Source organism: Pristiophorus japonicus, chromosome 2 (genome assembly GCF_044704955.1).
Source record: "Pristiophorus japonicus isolate sPriJap1 chromosome 2, sPriJap1.hap1, whole genome shotgun sequence".
Lineage (NCBI taxonomy): Eukaryota > Metazoa > Chordata > Chondrichthyes > Pristiophoridae > Pristiophorus > Pristiophorus japonicus.
This window is the reverse complement of record NC_091978.1, coordinates 63,950,036-63,976,416: the sequence shown is the minus strand read 5'-3', so window position 1 is coordinate 63,976,416 and position 26,381 is coordinate 63,950,036.

Below are 26,381 nucleotides of genomic sequence, written 5' to 3'. Positions count from 1 at the left end.
CACAAACAAACGCACAGAAAACATCTGGGTGAAACATTTGTGGACCTATGGCAGCCAGCGAAGGTCTGGTACCCACACAAGACCCAGACAAATATCCGAGAAAGTAAGAGGGGAGCCGTGGCCAAACAAATGCCTCCTAATGTGCCACAACACACAATGCTCCATCCCTACAAGGGCCATCAGCGGACTCGATAACCCCTGACCCAGCAAAACCCAGGAACTGTCACCAACTTATTCCAAACAGGACATTCGCTGTTAATAGGTGGCTGCCCGAGAATGCCACACCGATCCTTTAGACGCGACCTTCAGCCTCCTATTGATGTTACCGGCGGAAATAACGCGTTGCACAGGAGATTCTGTGCTGTGCTCATTTACATCAGCAGGCAGCACCAAAATACCGGTGCTGCCTGCACTCTTTTTGCTGGCAGCCATTTGCCTTGGCCCGCGGTGGCACTGCCTGTCTTCGGACTTAATCGAATTCCTAGGCCATAATTGTTTCTTAGGTTCTGCAACTTACCCTGAATTGTAAATACTACTACTAAGCAGTCCCTCGTGACGAAGATGATGCTCTTCACACCAAAAAAAAGATGGGCTCACAGGTGCTACAATGAGTTACATCTTAAAGGGTGGAAGATGCCTGTGCATGGATTTTTTTAACGTGTGGTGATCGTTGCACACCAGCCACCACACGGGCTTGACAGAGCTAGGTCTTGGTCCAGTGGCGAGGATTGACCAAGATGACTGAAGGCAAAGCTCTGTTGTGTCTCCCCTGGGCCCCGACCCCGCTGCTGTTAAATGCTGCACCGTCCCTCTCTGGGCTTGACCTCCGCCACCCGCTGGGCTCGAACGCCTCCCCTCGCTGGGCTCGAACACCTCCCCTCGCTGGGCTCGAACGCCTCCCCTCGCTGGGCTCGAACGCCACTCCTCGCTGGATTCGACCTCCGCCCCCTCATTGGGCTCGAACACCTCCCCTTGCTGGGCATCTAACGCCTCCCCTTGCTGGGCTCGAACACCTCCCCTCGCTGGGCTCGAACACCTCCCCTCGCTGTGCTCGAACACCTCCCCTCGCTGGGCTCGAACGCTGTCCCTCGCTGGGCTCGAACACCTCCCCTCGCTGGGCTCGAACACCTCCCCTCGCTGGGCTCGAACGCTGTCCCTCGCTGGGCTCGAACACCTCCCCTCGCTGGGCTAGAACTCCAAGGCTTGTATTCACTGGAGTTCAGAAGAATGAGAGGGGATCTCATAGAAACGTTTAAAATTCTGACGGCTTTAGACAGGTTAGATGCAGGAAGAATGTTCCCAATGTTGGGGAAGTCCAGAACCAGCGATCACAGTCTAAGGATAAGGGGTAAGCCATTTAGGACCGAGATGAGGAGAAACTTCTTCACCCAGAGAGTGGTGAACCTGTGGAATTCTCTACCACAGAAAGTTGTTGAGGCCAATTCACTAAATATATTCAAAAAGGAGTTAGATGTAGTCCTTACTACTAGGGGGATCAAGGGGTATGGCGAGAAAGCAGGAATGGGGTACGGAGGTTGCATGTTCAGCCATGAACTCATTGAATGGCGGTGCAGGATTGAAGGGCCGAATGGCCTACTCCTGCACCTATTTTCTATGTTTCTATGTTTCTAACACCTCCCCTCGCTGGGCTCGAACACCTCCCCTCACTGGACCCGAACGCCGCCCCTCGCTGGGCTCGAACGCCTCCCCTCGCTGGGCTCGAACGCCTCCCCTCGCTGGGCTTGAACGCTGTCCCTCGCTGGATTCGACCTCTGCCCCCTCATTGGGCTCGAATGCCTCCCTCGCTGGGCATCTAACGCCGCCCCTCGCTGGGCTCGACATCTGCTCCTGCTGGGCCCTGATCTCAGCCCCTCGCTGGGCTCGACCTCTGCTCCTGCTGGGCCCTGATCTCAGCCCCTCGCTGGGCTCGACCTCTGCTCCTGCTGGGCCCTGATCTCAGCCCCTCGCTGGGCTCGACCTCTGCTCCTGCTGGGCCCTGATCTCAACCCCTCGCTGGGCTCGACCTCTGCTCCTGCTGGGCCCTGATCTCAGCCCCTCGCTGGGCTCGACCTCTGCTCCTGCTGGGCCCTGATCTCAGCCCCTCGCTGGGCTCGACCTCTGCTCCTGCTGGGCCCTGATCTCAGCCCCTCGCTGGGCTCGACCTCTGCTCCTGCTGGGCCCTGATCTCAGCCCCTCGCTGGGCTCGACCTCTGCTCCTGCTGGGCCCTGATCTCAGCCCCTCGCTGGGCTCGACCTCTGCTCCTGCTGGGCCCTGATCTCAGCCCCTCGCTGGGCTCGACCTCTGCTCCTGCTGGGCCCTGATCTCAGCCCCTCGCTGGGCTCGACCTCTGCTCCTGCTGGGCCCTGATCTCAGCCCCTCGCTGGGCTCGACCTCTGCTCCTGCTGGGCCCTGATCTCAGCCCCTCGCTGGGCTCGACCTCTGCTCCTGCTGGGACCTGATCTCAGCCCCTCGCTGGGCTCGACCTCTGCTCCTGCTGGGCCCTGATCTCAGCCCCTCGCTGGGCTCGACCTCTGCTCCTGCTGGGCCCTGATCTCAGCCCCTCGCTGGGCTCGACCTCTGCTCCTGCTGGGCCCTGATCTCAGCCCCTCGCTGGGCTCGACCTCTGCTCCTGCTGGGCCCTGATCTCAGCCCCTCGCTGGGCTCGACCTCTGCTCCTGCTGGGCCCTGATCTCAGCCCCTCGCTGGGCTCGACCTCTGCTCCTGCTGGGCCCTGATCTCAGCCCCTCGCTGGGCTCGACCTCTGCTCCTGCTGGGCCCTGATCTCAGCCCCTCGCTGGGCTCGACCTCTGCTCCTGCTGGGCCCTGATCTCAGCCCCTCGCTGGGCTCGACCTCTGCTCCTGCTGGGACCTGATCTCAGCCCCTCGCTGGGCTCGACCTCTGCTCCTGCTGGGCCCTGATCTCAGCCCCTCGCTGGGCTCGACCTCTGCTCCTGCTGGGCCCTGATCTCAGCCCCTCGCTGGGCTCGACCTCTGCTCCTGCTGGGACCTGATCTCAGCCCCTCGCTGGGCTCGACCTCTGCTCCTGCTGGGCCCTGATCTCAGCCCCTCGCTGGGCTCGACCTCTGCTCCTGCTGGGCCCTGATCTCAGCCCCTCGCTGGATTCAACCTCCGCTCCTGCTGGACTCGGCTCTCAGCTCCCCGCTGAGCTCGGACACCGCTCCAATGGGCTGCCTGGACTCCAGTGAGGTCAGTCCAGGCGCCCTTGTAGAAGTGGTCGCACTCCTGGGCCAGCTCGCGCCGCTCCCTGCAGTGGCTGGCTCTCTTACTTATATCCCGGCTGCTGCCGATGATGTTTTCATGCAGGTCGAGGGGTGTAAATAGGACAGGTTCGACAACATCAGGAACTCTAGCATATTAAAAAAGCAAGTAAAAGAGGTTCTGTAGATTATTATTCATGGTATTTATTAACAACTGGGATGGTGGCATAGAAAGCCATATATCCAAATTTGCCTACGACACAAAGATAGGCAGCATTGTAGGCAGTGTAAATGAAAGCATAAAATGACAAAAGGATGTTGATGGATTAAGTGAATGGGCAAAACTGTGGCAAATGGATTTCAATGTAGCCAAGTATGAGGTCATCCACTTTGGACCTAAAAAGGATATAGCAGGGTACTTTGTAAATGGGGAAAAGCTAAAAACAATGGATTTCCAAAGAGACTTGGAGGTCTAGCTACATAGATCATTAAAATGGCATGAACAGGTAAAGACAATAATCAAAAGGGTTAATGGAATGCTGACCTCTATATCTAGAAATACAAGGGAGTGGAAGTTATGCTGCAGGTATACAATGCCCTGGTTAAACCACAACTTGGAGTACTGTGAGCAGTTCATCACACCACACCTTAGGAAGGAAAAATTGGCCTTAGAGAGAGTGCAGATTTACCAAAATGATACCCGGACTTCAAGGGTTAAATTACGAGGAGAGACTACAGAAATTAGAGTTGTAGTTCCTAGAATTTAGACGGTTACGGGGTGATTTGATTGACGTTTTCAAGCTATTAAAGGGAACAGATAAGGTAGATAGAGAGAAACTATTTCTGCTGATTGTGGAACCTAGGACTCGGGAGCATAATCTAAAAATTAGAGCCAGACCTTTAAGGGATGGAATTAGGAAGCACTTCTACATATAAAGTGTTAAGTTTAGAATAACTCCACGAGGCTTGTGTTGTAAACTTAAACTATTGTGACCTTGATATGTTTAATATAACTCCAAAGTGAGGCAGCAATGTGTTGGCCTGATGAAACATGGTCCATTGTCACCGACAAGGACATCGGGTAACCATGGGTAGTGAACATGGCCCTGAGGTTTTCAATGGTGGCAGTGGAGGTACATGATGATATTATTATACATTCAATCCATTTTGAGTAAACATCCACTGCTACTAGAAACATCTTCTCTAGAAGGGGCCAGTGAAGTCTATGTGGACTCTGGACCATGGTTTGGAGGGCTAAGACCACAAAGTCAGTGGGTCCTCCCTAGGTGCATTGCTCAGCTGTGAGCAAGTGTCACATTGGTGTACTCTAATTCGGAGTCAATGCCGGGCCACCAGACGTGCGACCTGGCGAAAGCCTTGATCATGACTATGCCTGGGTTGGTACTGTGAAGGTCATGTATAAACGTTTCCCTGCCCTTCTTGGGCAAAATCACACGATTCCCCCATAGGAGGCAATCCGACTGGACTGACAGTTTGTCCTTGCATCGGTGAAAAGGCTTAATTTCCTCTTGCATTTCCCGGGAACCCCCGACCAGCTCCCATTGAGGATGCATCTTTTTACTTGTGATAACAGGAGGTCTTGGCTAGTCCGGGACCTGATCTAGCGAGCCGTGACGGACGACCCCTCGCTCTCAAAGGTGTCCATTACCAGAAGCAAGTCTGCGGGTTGCGCCATTTCAACCCCGGTGGTGGGCAATGGCAACCGACTGAGGGCGTCAGCGCAGTTCTCAGTGCCTGGTCTGTGGCGGATTACATAGTCATATGCAGACAACGTTAGCACCCATCATTGGATGCGGGATGCAGCATTGGTGTTGATACCTTTGCTTTCTGAGAGCAGTGATGTGAGCGGTTTGCGGTCGGTTTCGAGCTCGAACCGGAGACCAAATAGATATTTGTACATTTTCTTAACCCCGTATACACAAGCCAGCGCTTCTTGCTCAACCATACTGTAGGCTCTTTCAGCCTTGGATAAACTTCTGGACACATATGCAACCGGTTGCAATTTTCTGACAAATTTACTTGCTGTAACACAACCTGACCCCGTACAACGATGCATCACATGCTAGTACCAAACGTTTACATGGGTCATACAATACAAGTAATTTGTTGGAGCATAGCAGGTTTCTGGCCTTGCTAAAGGCTGTTTCTTGAGATTTACTCCAAGCCCAGTCGTCACCCTTGCGTAGCAGCAAATGCAAAGGTTCCAGCAAAGTGCTCAACCCCGGTAGAAAGTTACCAACATAGTTGAGGAGTCTCAGGAATGAATGCAGCCCCATCACATTCTGTGGTCTGGGTGCATTCTTAACAGCCTCCGTCTTGGAGTCCGTGCGTCTGATGCCGTCCGCTGCAATCTTTCTCCCCAGAAATTCGACCTCTGGCATCAGGGAAAACACACTTGGAGCGTTTCAGCCTGAATTCCACTCTGTCCAGTCGCTTGAGAACCTCTTCCAGGTTGTGCAAGTTTTCGATGGTGTTTTGACCAGTGATCAAGATGTCGTCCTGGAACACCACGGTGCATGGAACCGATTTCAGCAGACTCTCCATGTTCCTCTGGAAGATGGCCATCGCCGAGTGAATCCCAAAGGGGCATCTGTGGTTCACGAACAGTCCTTTGTGCATGTTGATGCACGTCAACTTCTTTAACGGTTCAGCCAGCTCCTGCGTCATGTAAGCGGAGGCGAGGTCTAGCTTGGTGAACGACTTTCCCCCTGCTAGCGTTGCGAATAAATCCTCCACTTTGGGTAGTGGGTACTGGTCCTGTCACCTTGTAGGCCCCGCAGATTCTGACCATCTCATCACTCTTTAGCATCGGCACGATTGAACTGGCCCACTTGTTGAACTCGACTGACGATATGATTCTCTCTCGTTGAAGTCTGTCCAGCTCGATTTCGACATTCTCTCGCATCATATGTGGGACTTCTCGGGCCTTGTGATGAACGGGCCCCAGGAACAAGGTGGATCTGCACTTTGGCATCTGTGGAGTTGCTGATGCCTGGCTCAAATAACGCCGGAAATTTGTTTAGCACCTGGGCGCACGGGGCGTCATCCACCGAGGACAGGGCTTTGATGTCGTCCCAGTTCCACCGGATCTTGCCTAGCCAGCTCCTGCTGAACAGTGTAGGGCCATCACCTGGTACAATGCATAGTGGTAAATCATGTACCATTCCGTCATACGATAATTTCACTGCTGCACTGCCTGTCATATACGTATACTCTGTGCATACTATGCTGGTACCACTAGAGGGTGCAACTCTGGGAGACCCAGGCAGGAGCTGTATAAAAGGCTGGTCACCACATTGCTGCCTCACTCTGGGTTACAATAAAGAGACTAAGGTCACAGCAGTTCAAGCACAGCACTAGGCATCATGGAGTTATTCTACAGATAAGTAGAGACACATTAACTGGCGACGAGAACAGATCACGGACTTACACGCAGAAATGGCTGCCATTGATAGTTTAAAAAAGTTTACAGAGGGTGAAGCCTTTACTCGGGTTTTGCTGGCCAGGTATCGCTTCTACACACACCGCCGCACCAAGGGCCAGGATTTAGCGGAATATGTCGCAGATTTACGAAGGCTCGCGGAACCGTGCTAATTTGGCGAACTCCTCAACAATGTGTTGCAGGACGTTTTCGCGACGGGACAGGACATGAAGTGGACCATCACCTTAAGCCAGGCATTCACGACCTCAATGTTGAGACTCTCCCAGAATCAAAACTCACTGGCAAGTACTGTGCAGAAAATAACTGTTGATCAAAGAATTAGTCTGACTCAGAGTCTGCGAAGGAATGTAAATGTGAATTATTTAACATGCCAGCATTGTGGGGGTAATCATCGGACTCCTCTGTGTTGATTCAGACACTATGTGTGCAAAGGCTGTGTCCAAAAGGGCCACCCACAGCGAATGTGCAGAAGAACTGCGACTCAAAACGCAGGAGGTTTCCGATCCTGCAAGGATCATAAAGTACAAGCTACAGCAGCAACTCAGCTCGAGGAAGCAGTGCACGGGGTGCACACCTTCACTACCAAAAGTCCCCCCATCATGATGAAAGTCAATATAAATGGTATTCCTGTTTCCATGGAGTTGGACACGGGGACGAGTCAATTACTTATGAGCCAGAAGGCATTTGAGAAGCTGTGGGGCAACAAAAACAAAGACCCAAGCTGAGCCCGATTCAGACAAAGCTGCACACTTACACCAAGGAACTGATCCCAGTTATCGGCAGTGTGAACATGAAGGTACAAAGGTATCCTATGATGGAGAGATACACGAATTGCCACTGTGGGTTGTACCAGGCGACAGGCCAACGCTGCTTGGCAGAAGCTGGATGGGGAAGATTCGGTGGAACTGGGAAGATGTCAGAGTACTATCTTCAGTGGACGATGCTTCCTCTGCTCAAGTGCTGAGCAAGTTCTCATCCCTATTTGAACCAGGCATCGGCAAATTCACAGGCGCCAAATTGCAGATCCACTTGGTTCCCGAGGCACGGTCTTTTCATCACAAGGCCCGAGCGGTCCCTTACATGATGAGGGAGAAAGTGGAGATCGAATTGGACAGACTTCAACGTGACGGAATCATATCACCAGTCGAATTCAACGAGTAGACCAGCCCAATTGTTCCGGTAGTTAAGAGCAATGGTACGGTCAGAATCTGCAGCGACTATAAGGTAACAATCAACCGAGTTTCATTACAGGACCAGTACCCGCTACCCAAAGCCGATGATCTCTTTGCGACATTAACAGGGGGAAAGACATTCACCAAGCTGGATCTAACCTCCGTTTACATGGCCCAGGAGCTGGCTGAGTCATCGAAAAAATTAAAGTGCATTAACACACACAAGAGACTGTTTGTATCACAGGTGCCCATTCGGGATCCGCTCGGCTGCAGCCATCTTCCAAAGGAACATGGAGAGTCTGTTCAAATCGGTTCCATGCACCGTTATATTTCAGGATGACATCCTAATCACTGGTCGCGACACCACCGAACACTTGCACAACCTGCAAGAGGTTTTAAGTCGACTAAACAGAGTCGGACTCCAATTGAAATGATCCAAGTGTGTCTTCCTGGCGCCAGAGGTAGAATTCCTGAGGATGAAGATTGCGGCAGGTGGCATCAGGCCCACAGACTCGAAGACAGAAGCCATCAAGAATGCACCCAGACCACGAAATGTAACGGAGCTGTGCTCATTCCTGGGACTCCTCAACTATTTCGATAACTTTCTTCCAGGGTTGAGCACCTTGCTTGAACCGTTGCACAAGTCGCTACGCAAGGGAGACGACTGGGTTTGGGGTCAAAATCAAGAGACCGCCTTTGTAAAGGCCAGAAACTTGCTGTGTTCGAACAAGTTGCTTGTATTGTATGACCCAGGCAAATGTCTAGTTTTAGCATGTGATGCGTAGTCGTACGGTGTCGGGTGTGTTTTACAGCAAGCAAATGTAGCGGGCAAACTCCAACCGGTTGCATATGCGTCTAAAAGTCTATCCAAAGCCGAAAGAGCTTACAGTATGGTCAGGAAGGAGGCTTTGGCCTGTGTCTATGCAGTAAAAAAAATGCACCAGTATTTGTTCGGACTTAGGTTCAAGTTAGAAACCGACCACAAGCCCCTAATCTCATTGTTTTCGGAAAGCAAAGGCATAAACACCAATGCTTCGTCGCGAATCCAAAGATGGGCACTAACACTGTTGGCCTACGATTATACGATCCGCCACAGGCCAGGCACTGAGAACTGCGCCGATGCCCTCAGCCGGCTACCGTTGCCCATCACCGGGCTGGAAATGGCGCAGCCCGCAGACATGTGCCTGGTCATGGACGTCTTCGAAAGCGAAGGGTCATCCGTAATGGCCCGCCAGATCAGGACTTGGACCAACCAGGACCCTGTGTTATCTCTTGTAAAAAGTTTCATCCTCAATGGGGGCTGGTCAGAGGTCCCAAGAGAAATGCGAGACGAGATAAAGCCGTTTCACCATCGTAAAGACGAAATGTCCATCCAATCGGATTGCTTCTTATGGGGCAACCACGTCGTCCTGCCAAAAAAAGGCAGGGCAACCTTCATATGCAACCTACACAGTGCCCACCCAGACATAGTCATGATGAAGGCTATCGCCAGGTCCCACGTCTGGTGGCCCGGCATTGACTCGGACTTGGAGCCGTGCATGCGCCAGTGTAACACTTGCTCACAATTGAGCAATGCCCCCAGGGAGGCTCCACTTAGTCTGTGGTCCTGGCCCTCAAAACCATGGTCCAGGATCCACATAGATTTGCGGGCTCCTTTCTAGGAAAAATGTTCTTCGTTGTAGTGGACGCCTACTCTAAGTAGATCAAATGTGTAATAATGGCATCCAGCACGTCCACCGCCACTATTGAAAGCCTCAGGGCCATGTTCGCCGCCCATGGCTTGCCCGACATTCTGGTCAGCGACAATAGTTCGTGTTTCACCAGCTCAGAATTCAATGAATTCATGATTCGCAATGGCATCAAGCATGTCAGATCTGCCCCGTTCAAGCACACATCCAATGGCCAAGCGGTCCGAGCAATCTAAACCATAAAGCAGAGCTTGAAACGTGTCACAAAAGGCTCCTTACAAACCCGCCTATCCTGATCAATTACAGGACACGACCCCACTCGCTTACCGGGGTCCCCCCTGCGGAGTTACTGATGAAACATGCACTCAAAACCAGGCTCTCCTTCATCCACCCTGACCTCAACGATCAGATAGAAACCAGGCATCATCGGCAAAACATGGACCTTGATCGCGCAGCTGTATCACACGACATCAATGTAAATGACCCGGTGTTTGTGCTGAATCATGGTCATGGTCCCAAATGGGTCGCTGGCACTGTTTAAGCCAAGAAAGGGAATAGAGTGTTTTTTGTCAAACTGCTTAACGGACAAACGTGCAGAAAGCATTTGGACCAGACCAAATTGCGATTTACAGGTAATTAGGAACTCCCGGCAGAGGACCTTACCTTCAGCAATCCACCTACACCACTCAATCAGCAACAGACCTAGCTGCCAACCATGAGGATGATCCCACCATCTCCAACAGTCCAGTCAGACCAACAGCGCTGCAAGACAGCAGTGGCCCGACCAATCACCCATGCCAGAAGTGACACTCAGAAGATCAACCAGGGAGCGCAGAGTTCCGGATCGCCTCAACCTGTAACTAACTCGCATCAAAGACTTTGTGGGGGGGGAATGTTGTCATATATGTATACTCTGTACATACTATGCTGATACCACTATGCTGGCAACTGTGGGAGGCTCAGGCAGCAGCTGGTCACCACATTGCTGCCTCACTCTGGGTTACAATAAAAAGACTAAGGTCAAAGCAGTTCAAGCACAGCACTAGGCCTCGTGGAGTTATTCTACAGATAAGTAGAGACACATTACTGCCGATAACAGGTATGAGTTCTTTGGTGTAAGTGCACAGTGTAGTGTGAATCGGGCTCAGTTTTGACCTCTGTGCCTTGTTACTCCATAGTTTCTCAAAGGCCTTCTGGCTCCTAATCGATTGGCTTGCTCCCATGTCCAGTTCCATGGAGACTGGAATGCCGTTATGTTTGACTTTTAACATTATTGGAGTGCTTTTGGTGGTGACGGTGTGTACCCCATACACTTCCTTCTCACCCTCCAGCTGAGTTGCCTCTCCTGCTCGTTCAGCGTGATCCACGCTGGATTGCTCGCTCTCTGCTGACTTTGCCACGTGCTGAGCCCGAGGTCGCTTGCACAATCGCTGGAGGTGCCCCATTGTTCCACAGCCCCTGCACACGTAGTGCTCGAAACGACATTGATGGGCTCTGTGACTGCTCTCGCAGCACCAGCATGGCGTTAATGGGTTCACATTAGCACTCCCCAGCAGCCTCTGAGTCACCCTGGGCCTGACCTCTGCGGCCATGTGGCCCTACTATGTACAGTCCTGCCTGCTGAAGGCATTATTTTAAGCACAGTACTTGCCGATGAGCCTCGATTCTGTGAAGATATCTGCTTCATGTCGCTCGTGGATATGAAGGCATGGGCTATCATGATGGCCTTGCTCAGATTCAGGGATTTGGCAGAGAGCAGCTTGCGAAGGATGCCCTTGTGGCCAATTCCAAGCACGAAAAAGTCCCGCAACATTTCCCCCAAGGATCCTGCAAAGTCGCATTGTCCCGCAAGGCATTTAAGGTCAGCGATGAAACTCGCCACATTCTGGCCCTCGGAGCGACGGTGCGTGCAAAAGTGGCACCTGGCCATCAGGATGCTCTCCTTTGGCTTGAGGTGCTCCTTAGCCAGCGTGCAGAGCTCTGCGTACAATTTGTCCGTTAGTTTGGCCGGTGCCAGCAAGTTCTTAAGGTGGCCATATACCGATGACCCACATACGGTGAGGAGAAACGTTACAAGGACACCCTCAAAGCCTCCCTGATAAAGTGCAACATCCCCACTGACACCTGGGAGTCCCTGGCCAAAGACCGCGCTGAGTGGAGGAAGTGCATCCAGGAGGGCACTGAGCACCTCGAGTCTCATCGCCGAGAGCATGCAGAAATCAAGCACAGGCAGCGGAAAGAACGTGAGGCAAACCAGTCCCACCCACCCTTTCCCTCAACGACTATCTGTCCCACCTGTGACAGAGACTGTGGTTCTCGTATTGGACTGTACAGCCACCTAAGAACTCATGTTAAGAGTGAAAGCAAGTCTTCCTCGATTCCGAGGGATTGCCTAGTGAATGAATAAAAAAAGTAAATATCTACCAATAAAAAGCAGCAACTCAATCAAATTGCTCAAAAAAAAACTTTTGGCTGGAACAGCTGAAAAATATGTACCTATAAGAAGTGACAAAACTCTACCAATTGGGAAAAAAGCAGAAGCTGGGCCATCCAAATCACTCCGAATGCCTTTTCAAACACTTTGGATTGCCGTTTTTTACTTTCCCCACAAACGTAAATATTTACCGTTCAAAATAAGTTTTCCAACAATCATAAAATAATAGCTATTTCACTATTATAAGATTAAACTTACCTACATCGTTTATATTTTTGAGTACATTCATTGACAATTCACTTGGAAGTCTCTGCTTCTCTCAGTATCTCGAGCTTGCAGTTGATACTTTTTCCAGAGCTCTGTTACTTGAAGGGAGTTAATAACCTCGACTATATTCGTAATTCAGTGTGATTCTCTGTGTACAACTTTAAATGTGACTTCCTTCGTGTTTTAACAGACTTTCGGAGTGTCTTTTTTCCCCAAGTGTAATGTATGCACCAGACCTCCATGTCACCACCACAGTGCTCCCTTATTTCTATTTTCAACACCATTGACCTGCCAAATTCCTCATGATCTCCCATCCTTTACATTCCCAACTATCTCAACACCTGCACTTTGAACACCATTGCCCCTGCCAGAACACCGCATGATTCCCACCCTCACTGTTCACCATCTTTGTGACTTCAAATCAGGGACTGCATACTTGAGTTCACATGGGATAAAATTGGCTTGGTTATCCATCATCACATCGGCCTTGCTTACATCAAGCTCTATTATCACTCCCTCTTTGCTGTCTAATGCCCTTACTACTCCAGGATCATCCTGAAGGACATGGAGAATCCTAACCATCTCTTCTCCATCATAAACACATGGATTTCTTAATTTACAAACTTAAGACCACCTGTCTCAGTCCTTCCAACACTGATTATCTCTCTGATCCTTCCACTGTCCCTCTCTCTCAAGAGTTCTATTTTCCATTACCCCTCCCACCTCTCATCAGACACATCCCCTCCATGTGATCCAAAATCTCTTGATTTCCTCCCAACGTAGTTCATGACCAGTCAACACCTTCACCTAAGCCAATGTTCACGGTCCTTATCAAAAATTCCCTTTTAATCAGTAATTGTTTCCCCTCCCTGGGAAGTGTTATCATTCTTTCTTAAAAACTCCCACCTTCTCTCTAAATATCACCCTATCTCTAATTTTCTCTCTAGTTTTAAAGTCCTCAAATGTGTCATCACCGCCCAACTCCATGCCAGTCCACAGAGGAAAGAAGAATTGCATATCACAGGGAAGAAGATAGATCACAGAGGAAGAAGGAACTTCTACTGCCAGAGATACTTGGGGGTAGAAACTTCCCCCGCCCAAAACAGGGTGCGCCCACCCCGTCTCGATGGGTTTTACCGCAGCTGTGGTTCAGGTTGACTCTTGCGTGATATTCGGCTCTTTGTTTTATTTGTTTTGATCTGGAAGTCAGTCTTAATGGGTGCGGTGACAACACCTGAGGGGCAGAAACACGGCAGTGACAGCAACTGAGGGGCGGAAGTTGGGTGCGGAGCGAAGTCACCGCCACGATGACGTCATCATGGTGCCGCGTCACCGAGAGGGGCTGTCAAGCTGCCTGTTGTCGGCCCGGTCAAACCCGGGGGCATATTTGTCGGGCCGACATGGCAGTCAGCAGACAAAAAAAAACATGGCGGCAATAGCAGTGTGCCCTCCCCTTTAAGGGAAGCTGCAGAAATCACCGCTGCAGAAAGCCACAGCCTCACTGGACCACCGGAAAAAAGCTTGTTTTGGCACCGCCAGGCTGGCTGAAGATTTTCCGAGGGAGATGTCGGCGTTGGGGGGGTAGATCGGCGGTGCGCATGGCGATGACATGCTTACGATGGAGCGGCAGCAGCGGAGTTACAAGGGGGGATTGGGGCACCGCCAGGAAAACTCGGAAGGGCAATTGGGCTGGCAGCGGCCATTCTACCAAAAGTCGGCGGCCTCTCCTCTCCGTAGCGTGGCCGCCGATTTGCGGTGGTAACAGGCCTTAAGGAAAGGGACAATTTTGGCCCCCTTGTAGTCAAGTGAGTTGGAGATGGAGAGGTGGGAGGGCAAGTGCCTGATGTAAGTTTGTCATCACATTCTGCTCCTCTTCTATCTCTTGGTGCAGGACATGAATTGTTCCTGCAAGCAGCCTCATGTTACTGCTTCATCAGTGCCTCCACCACCCATTATGTGGGGCAGGCTCGATGGACCAGTTGGTCTTTTCCTGCCTGTCATTTTCATACGTTCGTATTATAATGTCTTTTCATTTTCAAGACGAAATACAGCATCAACAAACGGGGAGGCAGCTGGAAGATCACACGCACCCTGCAGGTATTGCCTCCGCACACTGTCACTCACCCTGACTCTTCAAGCACCAACCCAGAGAAAGCATCTGGGGTGCTTCAGATAGCAAGCATTAGAACAATGCACAGCTTAATGCAAACATGCACGACTGGGCAGGAGGAATGGGGGTGAAAAATGAAGAGCCTCACATTCCTGAGTGGAAGGTCAGAAGACATCAGTCCATCAGCTGAAAAACCTGTGACCACCCGCCCCCCCCCACCCCACCCCCCTATTGCAACTATTTGTAGGCATTGCTGATAGTGTCCACTATGTGTAGCACCTATCTAGCCAACTAGAGGAATTCACTGCTAGCAAGTATGATACCATCAGGGGTACCATATCACCACGCAGTAGGCCATTCTGGAGCATTTAGCAGCTCCAGGCAGTACAGCAGCAGATGCCCCCAATGCAGAAAAAAAAAACTTTATTGGCAACTCACACTCCTGCCATGAAGGCCTTGGGTGATTATTTCAAGACAGCTTGCTCTTCCAGATTGACCATTTGGAGACAACTATCAAGCAGTCACCACTGCTTCCATTGGTTCCATATAGTCTATGTTCCTGCTGATAATTGAGGAGACTAGGCCTATAATCTGTAGAGTTTAGAAGAATGAGAGATGGGAGCTGAAATTCAGGGTCTCAGAAAGACCTGTTACTGTCCGTTTGCAGCGGCAATGCGTCAGAATCACATGGCCGCCGCTTTGTGGTCAACTGGCCGACCTGACCCAAATTCAGGGTCGGGGATTTTTCGGCCTGGACCCGATACCGCACGATGCTAATGACTGCCGCAAGCATGTCATCAGAATGCGCACCGTGGCTCTCCCTCATCTTAAAAATACACTGACCGAAATTCAGGTCGAAAAATCGTAGCCCTGTCGCGCGGTGCCCCAACAGCTTTTTCTGTCAGTGCACCTTATCCGGAGTATAAGGTGCATCGTGAGCCGAACCCTACCCTAGCCCAGCAGCATGGCGGCCCTTCAAGGGGAGGGCCCACTGCCGCAGCTGCCATGTATTGGGTGCCAGGCCATTGGCCCGGCCGAAACCCTCCCTGGTGGCCCAGTGGCCAAAGATTTAAAATGCCCAATTCTCTCCCCTAAAACGGAGGGGAGAGAGCATGATGACGCACACGCACTGTGACATCACCACTACTCCATCGCTGCTTGACAGCGGCGGAGTCCCGGTCCTGATCCAAATTCAGCCCCTCAGCCTACCTTCCTGTCGATCTCCCGCCCCCACTATGACCGATTTCCATTGGGCCTTTGAAAAAAGTCTTGAAAATCGATCATCCAGCCGCATCATGGATCCCTGCGGTAAAAACATTTAAAAAATCACAGGTACGCCAGCTTTCTTGCGCTCCTGAATTTCGGGTCTCATTGAAACTTCATTGAAACATACGACATTCTTACAGAGCTTGACAGGGTAGATGCAGGGAGGATGTTTCCTTCTCAGGATGTGGGTGTCACAAGAGGAAGGCCACCATTATCTCATGAGGTCCATGCAGTCAGCCAGCCACCTCACACATTCCAGCCTCTCCGCTAGCAATTACGAGAAGCACCAGTTCAGGCATAGTTCAAAGAGCATACATTGGTGCCTCGGGGAAATGTGGCAGTGCTGATACTGTGCACAGCTTCTGAGGGAAATATAAACATTATTTGTTACTCAATGTTTTCTCAGTTTTTTTTACAGGTTAGGAGTTGATGCGTTAAAATGTGATGGTTTGAAAATGTGCTTTTGGATGTTTACCCACATGATAGTGGGCATAGTTGAATGATAGAATAGAGAATGCTGTCTGGATTTCCTCCTTAATTGCTGTACTATACCAACAGGGCACACCTCTTTTATACAAGGGTCAGTAGTAAATGAAGGTGCAATGACTGTAATGCACAATGACAGTGCATCATTATAACCTCATTTAAACTTTTACATCAGCAGGTGGACAAACACTTCCTGTATCCAACAGGCTTGTGGCAGAAAATATCATGGACGCAAAAATGGGTGAGGACACAGGGCAACATGCCTCCTGCCCTTGCCACCCCCATCTCTCAATTATGCAAAATAAATTGATGGACGGTGGGTAATTCAGGCTGACCATTTTTATTGTCTATGGATGGAGTTAGATTCAGGGTAAAGGCAGCCAGATAATTCCCAGGTCGGCCATCATCACTTTTGTCTCTCTAATCTCTCCTGTCTTCCACCCTATCACAGACCTTCCCTTTTGTTGTTTCTTCCCCTCCCCCTTTCAGTGCTTAAGAATCTGTTCTTTTCGAACATTCAGCAGTTCTGACAAAGGGTCGTCGACCCGAAACATTAACTGTTTATCTCTCCACAAATGCTGCCTGACCCGCTGAGATTTCCAGCACTCTCTGTTTTTATTTTATAATTCCCAGGTCTGTTGTCTGCCAACAGTAGTGGCCAGTTTTTGGGTGACATTTTTAACTGCAAATTTAAAAAAAAATAATAATTACAATAGAAGCGAATAATCTTTAAATAGAAAGATACAAGATTTAGCAATTATCTGTGGAGGTTTTTAAAAAATGTATCCGTTCACAGGGTGTGGATGTCGCTGGCAAGGCTGGCATTTATTGTCCATCCCTAATTGCCCTTGAGAGGGTGGTGGTGAGCAGCCTTCTTGAACCGCTGCTGTCCGTGTGGTGAAGGTATTCCCACATAGCGGTTTGATAGAACTGAGTGGCTTGGCTAGGCCATTTAAGAGAGCAGTTAAGAGTCAACCACGTTGCTGTGGGTCTGGAGTCACATATATGCCAGACCGGGTAAGGACAGCAGATTTCCATCCCTAAAGGTGCTTCTTTTAATATAAGGCCACTTTTCCAAGTGGCCAAGAACATTTACACTTCAAAAGGCAAGTTACAAGCAGTATAACAGCAGGCTGTAAGATGCAACAGTAATCAGTCCAGTGTGCTGTAGTTGGACAATACCATGGAGCCCAGCAGATATGAAGGGTGCCACAAGGGTAGCGAGAAGGACACAGAAAAAAGAGGAAGGAGTATAAAAGCAAAAAATATGGGAAAAGGGATCAGTGCAGGCTCACCTGATGAATTGAAAAATGGAAAGCATGGGGGAAGTGGGTGGTGGTGGGGGGGTGGGGAGGGGAGAGAAATGCTGAAAGATGAGGTGGCGAAAGGGGCAACATGACAACCTTAATGAAAGCCAATGAAGAGAGATAGGGAAAGCTTTAATTTTGTACTCAAAGGGATTGAGGAAGCAAGAAAATCTTGTTTAAAAGCCTTGGTGTAAATGAATGATTAGAGCAAATGATCAAACAAGGAAGAGGGAGAGGAAAGGGAAGAGAAGAAGATGGAATGGGGGAAGGGAGGAAGGAGGTTGCGACTGCACCAATGTGTGGAGGTGACAGACCTAAAGGTGTTTCTTTTAACATAAGGCCACCTTTCCAAGTGAGTACACATCTGATCCAGTCACCAAGAACATTTACACATTAATTACTATGGGTGTTTTTGTAGCTTGTGCCATAGCAACACAATTTCCACTGCATAATAACTGTAAAATGACACTGTGTAATATTATCAGTCATTATGGATATTGTAAAGGCAAGAACAAATGCGGTAGCCATACATACGGCTTTATTAATAATATTCTGTTATTAACATGGAAATTGCTGTAGATACTGTACTGGCTGAAAATAAAAAAAAACTTAGCTTGTAAAATGCTAATTAGGGACAATTATCTGTTAAATATAAACAAATTACATTCAAATAATACACGGTTCTACCACAATCATCATAGGCAATCCCTCGGAATCGAGGAAGACTTGCTTCCACTCTTAGCATGAGTTCTTAGGTGGCTGTACAGTCCAATACGAGAACCACAGTCTCTGTCACAGGTGGGACAGATAGTCGTTGAGGGAAAGGGTGGGCAGGGAGCCTGGTTTGCTGCATGCTCCTTCCGCTGCTTGCGCTTAATTTCTGCATGCTCTCGACGACGATACTCGAGGAGCTCAGCACCCTCCCGAATGCACTTTCTCCACTTAGGGCGGTCTATGGCCAAGGACTCCCAGGTGTCAGTGGGGATGTCGCACTTTATCAGGGAGGCTTTGAGGGTGTCCTTGTAACGTTTCCTCTGCCCACCTTTGGCTCATTTGCCGTGAACGAGTTCAGAGTAGAGCGCTTGCTTTGGGAGTCTTGTATCTGGCATGCGAACTATGTGGCCTGCCCAGCAGAGCTGATCAAGTGTGGTCAGTGCTTCAATGCTGGGGATGTTGGCCGAGACGATAATCGATTTGAGGCAACTGAAGAAAATAAAATTGTGATGCTTTTCTGGCTGTAGTTAAAAGCTTCAATGAATGGGATATAACTACACAAAAAGGTTGCTTAAAATTACATTTCCAACCCCTTTCTGTGAAATGTAATTGGTGAGGTGGAGTATTCCAGATTGTATTGTGAGATTGACAAGGTGAACTTTCACTTAACGGCCCTGAGAAATCAAAACTTTTCAGGATCTTTATCCTCTGAGGTGTTGCTGTGGTTAATCCCCTTCCCCAGGACATTAAATGACTTGGGGACACTCCCTTGCAATACTGATTAGTCTGTTGGAAGCAACAAGCTTTTAGGACAAAATAGGTTTATTTTATTCATTTTATTACTTAAAAACAATATATTTCATTAATTAATGATTGGCTAACTGTAAGACTGCAAATCAAGCACGTTTTAACTAACATCAAGCCATAGGGCTAACTTGGTGATTGTGCACTCTGTGAATGCACCCCTTCATTCAGAGAGCAGGCCTTGCAGAATCCAATCAATAGGTTTGAATCATCATAGGCGGTCCCTTGAACAAGGATGACTTGCTTCCACGAGAGTTCACAGATGGTTCAATGAAGGACCCAATATTCCAGTCCTGAACTCCAGTTGATGGGGTGGAAGATGCCTGTGCATGATTTTTTTTTAACATGTGGCGATCGTTGCACATCAGCCACCACACGGGCTTGACAGAACTAGGCCTTTATCCAGTGGCAAGGATTAACCAGGACGACTGGAGACCTGCTCTGCTGCACGGACCTAGTCCGCACACATATCGCAGTGTGGGCAGGTCTGTGCTGCCCCTGGGCCCTCGGCTCTTCTGGGCCCCGTACCCTCATTCGCCGCATCTCCGCCACGATGCCTAAGGCACTTTATTCAGTGCTGTAAAATAAAGTCTATCCTAACGGTTACACAGCACTACCGGAAAAGCCATGGCTCTGCACCTGGAGCAGAATGTTGGCTACATCGAAGCAGCATGAGCCCTACCATCGATGTCCTGTAAAGCTGATCCCCTAACCTGCCCAATCCGAAGGGAGCGCCTCCTGTAATTTGGTCTCACAGTGTTCACGAGTGCTTTAAAACATTGTCATCTGAAATTCCCCTGGAATTGTTGTTTGTTCCATGGTGAATTGTATGACCCACTAACACATTGCTGTAGGAATATCAGTGCTGCACATTTGCAGTCTCCAACATAACATGCAGGATGCTCTAAATATTCTCAAAAGATTCATGCTCAAGTATCATGCTCCAATCCTTTAAAAAGTACTTGGATGTGCAATGAAGTGCCGTAACCGGGGGGACGGGGGCTATGTAGAAGGGTCTCTGTTAAGTGAATTGGGAGGAGTGATGTAATGCTGCATTGCCTACAAAGATTATTTTAAGTACTGTTTCGTTCTTTCCTACCCCACAAACCCCATTCCCAACCTGAAGAACTCAATTCCAGTACAAAAAGAAAAACAGATTAATGGGCTAGAAATTCGGCAAATAGCGCTATGGCCGTTTTTGGGCGATAATCGTGGCTTTTTTTTTTAGCGGCAGAATACCGCTATAGCTGGGCACTGCAAAATTTGGCAAACAGTGGCCAGCGATAGTGGTAGCAGTAAAGTCTGGCCTAGCACGACTGCATTTGTGCAGCAGAGACGAATTCAGCGAACTGAAAAAAAACGTACCTTCTGCGCATGCGCAATATATATATTTTTTGCCGGTTTTTCTTCCGATTTTTTTTTCCCCACGATTCTGGTCAGGTGTCAGGGTGCACCCGCGCATGCACAGTACACCCAGGTCTCAATCTGACATTTTTCACGGACAAGAGAAGATGCAGGGTGATTATAGCAGGCAGAGGGCCAAGAAATTTTGTTCTGATGCAAAGGAAGCACTGATCACAGCAATTGAATGTAGATGGGGGGGAAGTTTAATAGGAGGGGTCAAAGTAACATTATTAACTGCTTTTTGACATCTGAAAAGATGCTTTTGCACGTCGATGTTTTCCTCATGAACCACATGCAACTACCAGGGCCATTAAACAGAGGACTGTATTAAATGCACACAGTATGGCATAAGTGCTTTGATGGCTATCTATGTATGCCACAAGAGTAGGAGGGCCCTCTGGTAACTATTTCCATTATCATCTTTGCAGGTCAAGATGTCTCACAACAGCCAGAGCAGTGACGGACAGGCGGCGGACCAGGAGGAGCGAGTGGCTGGTCTCATTGGTGCCTCCGGGAGGTCCAGTACCCATGCGAGTGCTGAGCCCATGTTCTGAACTGACAGTAAGTCCTGCAAAATCCCCGGACTAAAGTTGGGGCAATGTGATGCAGTGTCTGTGGACTCGGGTTGGGGCAATGTGATGCAGTGTCTCTGGACTCGTATTCAGGTAATGTGATGCAGTGTCTTTCGACAACATATAAAGCAGTAGTGGTGGTCCTTCAAATAAGCCTGCGCTAAGTGACCTTACTCATGTCACCCTGGCACCTCCCCTGCAGCTAACCACTCGTCTGTTGTTTTCTATTTTGCAGATGAGGATTCTGAGGTGCCACATTCTCCTATGCAAGCCTTCACCTCAGCTCAGTGTGTGTGGGTTAAGGAAGAAGACGAGGACCCTCCACGGGAGGAACAACATCACAAAGCTGTTGGCAGGGGCGGTGGGGGTGGTGGTGGAGGGGATGGAGGGGGCGATACGGTCAGCATGTCTTTTAGCTGCGGCCACAAGTTTCTCGGAGAAAGCCACATTCACAGGCTTCGTCTAATCCGAGGCAGCTGGTCCAAGTCGTGTGCAGCGCACCCCCAGGGTTGAACCCCGTATGCCATCTCTTCGGAGGCTGAGTCCGCAAAGCCAGTCTGCTGAAAGTCAGGCAGACGCACACCTGGATATGGTGGGACTGTCAAGGGAGAGCGTTGAACTCCGTCGAGAACTCCTCCAGGCCCAGGGTGGCATTTCCAGCAACATTGCGGCACAATCTGCGACACAATCTGCGGACATGAGGGAGGGCATATCGCAGGATGCAGCCGCGATCCGGGAGAACACCAGGACTGTCAATGCTCTGCGGCAATTGATGGTCTCAACTATTGTCACTGCAGTCCCCAGTGTCATACCAACCAGACTGACAGCACCTGTGAGTGGTGAGGCCGAGCAAGAGCCTTCCAGCTAGAACCAGGGCTCACAGTCTAAGGATAAGGGGTAAGCCATTTAGGACCGAGATGAGGAGAAACTTCTTCACTCAGAGAGTTGTTAATCTGTGGAATTCTCTACCGCAGAGAGTTGTTGATGCCAGTTCATTGGGTATATTCAAGAGTGAGTTAGATATGACCCTTATGGCTAAAGGGATCAAGGGGTATGGAGAGAAAGCAGGAAAGGGGTACTGAGGTGAATGATCAGCCATGATCTTATTGAATGATGGTACAGGCTCGAAGGGCCGAATGGCCTACTCCTGCACTTATTTTCTATGTTTCTATGTCTAAGCTGGGCCTTCCATACCCCGAGCTTCTCCAGGGGGTCCAAAGGCATCTCCATTGTCTCTCCCCTAACAACAGCAGCACTCTGCGCGCCTTGCTGCATACCGTCTTGGTCCCAACGCAGGTAGAGGTAGGGGCAAGAAGCGAGGTGGGGAGGGGGCGCATTAACATCAGGGGGGGAAAGGTGGCTGCAGTCAAAAGACGTTCGGTGCAGGGGTTGTTGTTGTTTTGTTGCTGTTTTGCAGTAGTTTTCCTGTTTTCATTATTTTTTGAAAGTTTTTAAAGTTTTGCAAATTGTGTTCAAGTTAAAAATGTATTTATGTTTCAAATTAAAATTTACAAAGTTTCAAGAATGTACAAATGTTTCATAAAATTACAAATGTTTTATACATTCTTTTGTTCAGCTTAATCATTCCTGTGCAGTGTCTCATTTGTAGAATAAGAGGAGGAATAGTCAACGTGGTGGGATAGAGTGGCCAGGCAACGCTCAAACATGCCTTTCACTGTTCAAGCAAAGCATTGATTTATGAGCTGCTGACGTAAGACGTTTGCAGTGGCGAAAGCTCTACAAGGCCTCCCCTGTGGTGGTGGTGGTGGGGGTGATGGCATGGGTTCATCGCCAGGCTCCTCGACCTCCTCTTCATCCTCCTCCTCCTCCTCCTCCCCCTCTTCCCCTCTCTCCTGAGGTGGTTCTGCAATCGCCAGTGGCAAATCCTGTTCCCTCATGATGGCTAAGTTGTGTAGCATGCAGCACAGCACAATGAACTCAGCAACCTGCTGAGGGGAGTATTGCAGGCTGCCTCCAGAGTGATCCAGGCATCGGAAGCGCTGCTTGAGCACTCCGATTGTCTTTTGACGATGTTGTGTGTGGCTATATGGCTGTCATTATAGCGATGCTCGGTTTGTGTCTGAGGGTTCCGGAAGGGGATCAAGAGCTAGGTGGCGAGACCGTAACCTTTGTCTCCCAGCATCCAGCTCTCAGCCTTGTGGCTGATGCTCAAACAGGTATGAGACAGTGCTCTCATTCAAGATGAAAGCATCATGGATGCCCCCTGGAAACTGGGCATTTACTGCCATGATGTGCTAAGTATGGTTGCAAATGATCTGTACATTCAGAGAGTGGAATCCCTTTCGGTTTCGGTAAACCTCTGGCTCCTCTAAAGGTGCTCACAGAGTGATTGTGTATAGTCAATGGCAGCCTGAACCTTGGGAAAGCTAGCAATTCATGCAAAACCCACATCCCTCTCATTCTGTGCCTCCTTGGCCATTGGGAACTTTATAAAGTCCATTCTGCATGCGTACAGTGCAGTAGTGAAAGAGGTGCAAAATTCACAAGAACCCCCCACCCCCCCCCCCCCCCAGTGTTTGGGCTCATTCGAAAGGAAATTTAATTTGGGACTATCTACCGAAAGGTTTGGAACCCTAAAGTGCTTATGGAAGAAACTACGAACTTAAATTGAATTTTGGATTTTAAAAGACAAATTCAAGGCTGTGGGCGGCCCTAAAAGGACTAACACGAGACAGTCTGATTAAGTGAGGCTACCAGGGTATGAGGACTAACGTAACCTGTCTGGAGAAATGGGCATTCGAGAATCCTTCTCCACAAGAGACATTAACATCATAAAATCACCCAGAGATAGCTATCCATCAACATGGGTCTGGAAAACCATTTCAGCATATACATCACAAAGAGGCCCACTCCAGCCTGTATGCAAAAAACTAAGCACAAAAGGACATTGCAATTATCAAACTAATATTTCCATCAGGAAACAGTTTTCGAACATCAGCCCACCCGAGACATATTAGCTTTTAACGAGGCCACCAAAATATTACAAAGAAGAGCCAAGTCCACCAAATTTAAACAAAGGATTTTGAATTGATTTAGTGTCAAGATTAGAACCACTGAAATCGTATAACTGGCCCCTGTTTTCAACAGAGGTTAGGTTGCGAGGTATCTACAAAGCTGCTACTACCTCAGATGACACACTTCGCTACACAACCGAGACCAAGCTGTTGTCATCACAACAAGGAGAGAAACCAACGTGACAATTGTAAATTAACTTCTCCAGCCTCGAAGTCCTGAAGGAAGGAAGAACCGACCACAGTCAACATGGTATCAATGGAAAATTACCGCGATCGACCAAACTCGAACAAAACTCCAACGGGGAAAAAAATGAAGAATCGAAAAGTTTCCACTCTACAATCTAATCCTGACTTACCAATGGGTAAAACATTACCTAAAAGTCTATAGAAACCTATTTCTAACTAAAGCAAACGGGTACTTACCCCACAGATCCAAAACGCACCTTCCCGCATCAGCGGACTCAACCCAACTGAAGATTGCGCAGCAAGATGTCTTCTCTGACGTCAGGGTACGGCAAGAAGACACTACCATATCCAGTGAACCCCGAAACCGCGATCTACCATTAACTGTCAAAAGGATTGGTAAGCATAGTCCCTGCCTGCCCTGGAGTCCAACCTAGCTAGAATTAGGTATTGGGAGGTGGGAGGTATAATTTTACTGTAACCCCCTTTGAATATGTAGTGTATGGTTCTTTATTAGAGTGATTATAAGTTTGACCTTGTACCTTTCCTTGTATTGTCCCTTATTAGAACTATTGTAAGTTTGGCCTTGCATTTCCTTACGAGAGTAATAAGCTTGTATTTCCTTGACTGTAATAAAAACAAAGTTCTTTTGCATCAAACCAGTGTCCTTTGCACTTTTGTCACACTCCCCAAATAAATCCAGAGTCTAGAACCCAAGGGAGTGGGAGCGATTCGAACCGCTCAAGTTGGTCAGAAGGGAACCTGACCCCCTCATAGAGACCACCCCGTTACAGTAGTCACCTGATGAATGCAGCAATGTGTAGTGAACTGCGAGATGGAGCAAATGTCCCCTGTTGATGCCTGAAAGTTGAAAGTTGCTGGAGGCATGGAAGGCAAGTGCCGCAGTCACCTTCAACTTGACGGGCGGTGCAATCCTGATGCTGCTGGTAGGCTGTAGGTCTACCTTTATGAGCTGGCATATCTCTATGACCACCTTTTTCAGAAGTGCAGCCTTTGAACACATTGTGCCTCAGACAGGTGCAGGTATTAGCGCTGATCCCTGTAAACTCATGGTGGGGGTGGGGGGGTGGATGGGGTAAGGCCTCCTCTCCATACATCTGCGAGCTCTTTGATTATGTTCAAAATGCCCTTGAATAAGCCTTCTTCCAGCTTAATGCTGCATAGAAAAAGCAGCCAGCAATAATGGCAGAGATATTATAGCCCCCATTCTTTTAAATGTCCTCAAATGTCCTTAAAAACAAACTATAAACTCACAAAAACCTCAATGTGTAAAACGCAGCCTTCCCTCCAAATCCTTTTATGTATTGAACTTTTGCTCTGTTTTTCAAGATGGCATCGTTAGCGTCGGGTGCATTGTGGGTCTGAGCAGGTAAGACTTGATTTTTTTCTGTCGTGTTTTTGGGCGGGTGATAAAATTTTCAGTATCTGTGAATTTTCTGCCTGTAGCGATAGTGGAGCGTTGCACGCCATTTACTTCATAAAAAACAGTTTAAAAAAAACGGGTGGATGATCATTTTTAACGGTGGCGCAAAACCGTTGCTGAATTTTCCTCTCGGGCACTACATTTTGTGCGCTGCGTTTACTGCCCATCCCCCCCAAAATTCACTTTTACCGCCCCACCATGGCGGTAAAATGGGTGCAAACCTGCCGAATTTCTAGCCCATTGTCTGGTCATTGTCACATTGCTGTTTGTGGGAGCTTGCTTGTGCACAAATTGGTTGCCGCATTTTCTACATTACAACAATTCAAAAGTACTTTATTGGCTGTAAAGAGCTTTGTGACATCCGGTGGTCGTGAAAGGTGTTATATAAGTGTAAGTCTTTCTTTCTTTCTTTCTAATTTACAAGGCTCCGGACAAAGAGCTGGAAAGTCGGATTAGGCTGGATAGCTCCTTTTGGGCTGGCACAGACACGATGGGCTGAATGGCCTCATTCTATGCCGTAAATTTCTATGATTCTATGAAACACAATGTGATATCAGCACAACCCTTCAGATCTCTCTCACTTTCACTTTCATGTACCTAATGCTGCAGGTTAACCTTGGTGAATCAGTTTATTAGCCTTGGAACTCTGTACCGAGTCTGATAAATGCTTCTAATGGCTCACCCAACTCTTGCATGTTTATGCACAAATTCAAAATTGCCACCTACGAGCATGCCGTTTCATTATGTATTTGTGCTTTTTCTCATTAAGAAGCTTCCCTGCGAGGTGATAATCTGGGCTCTTGCAGCAAAGGA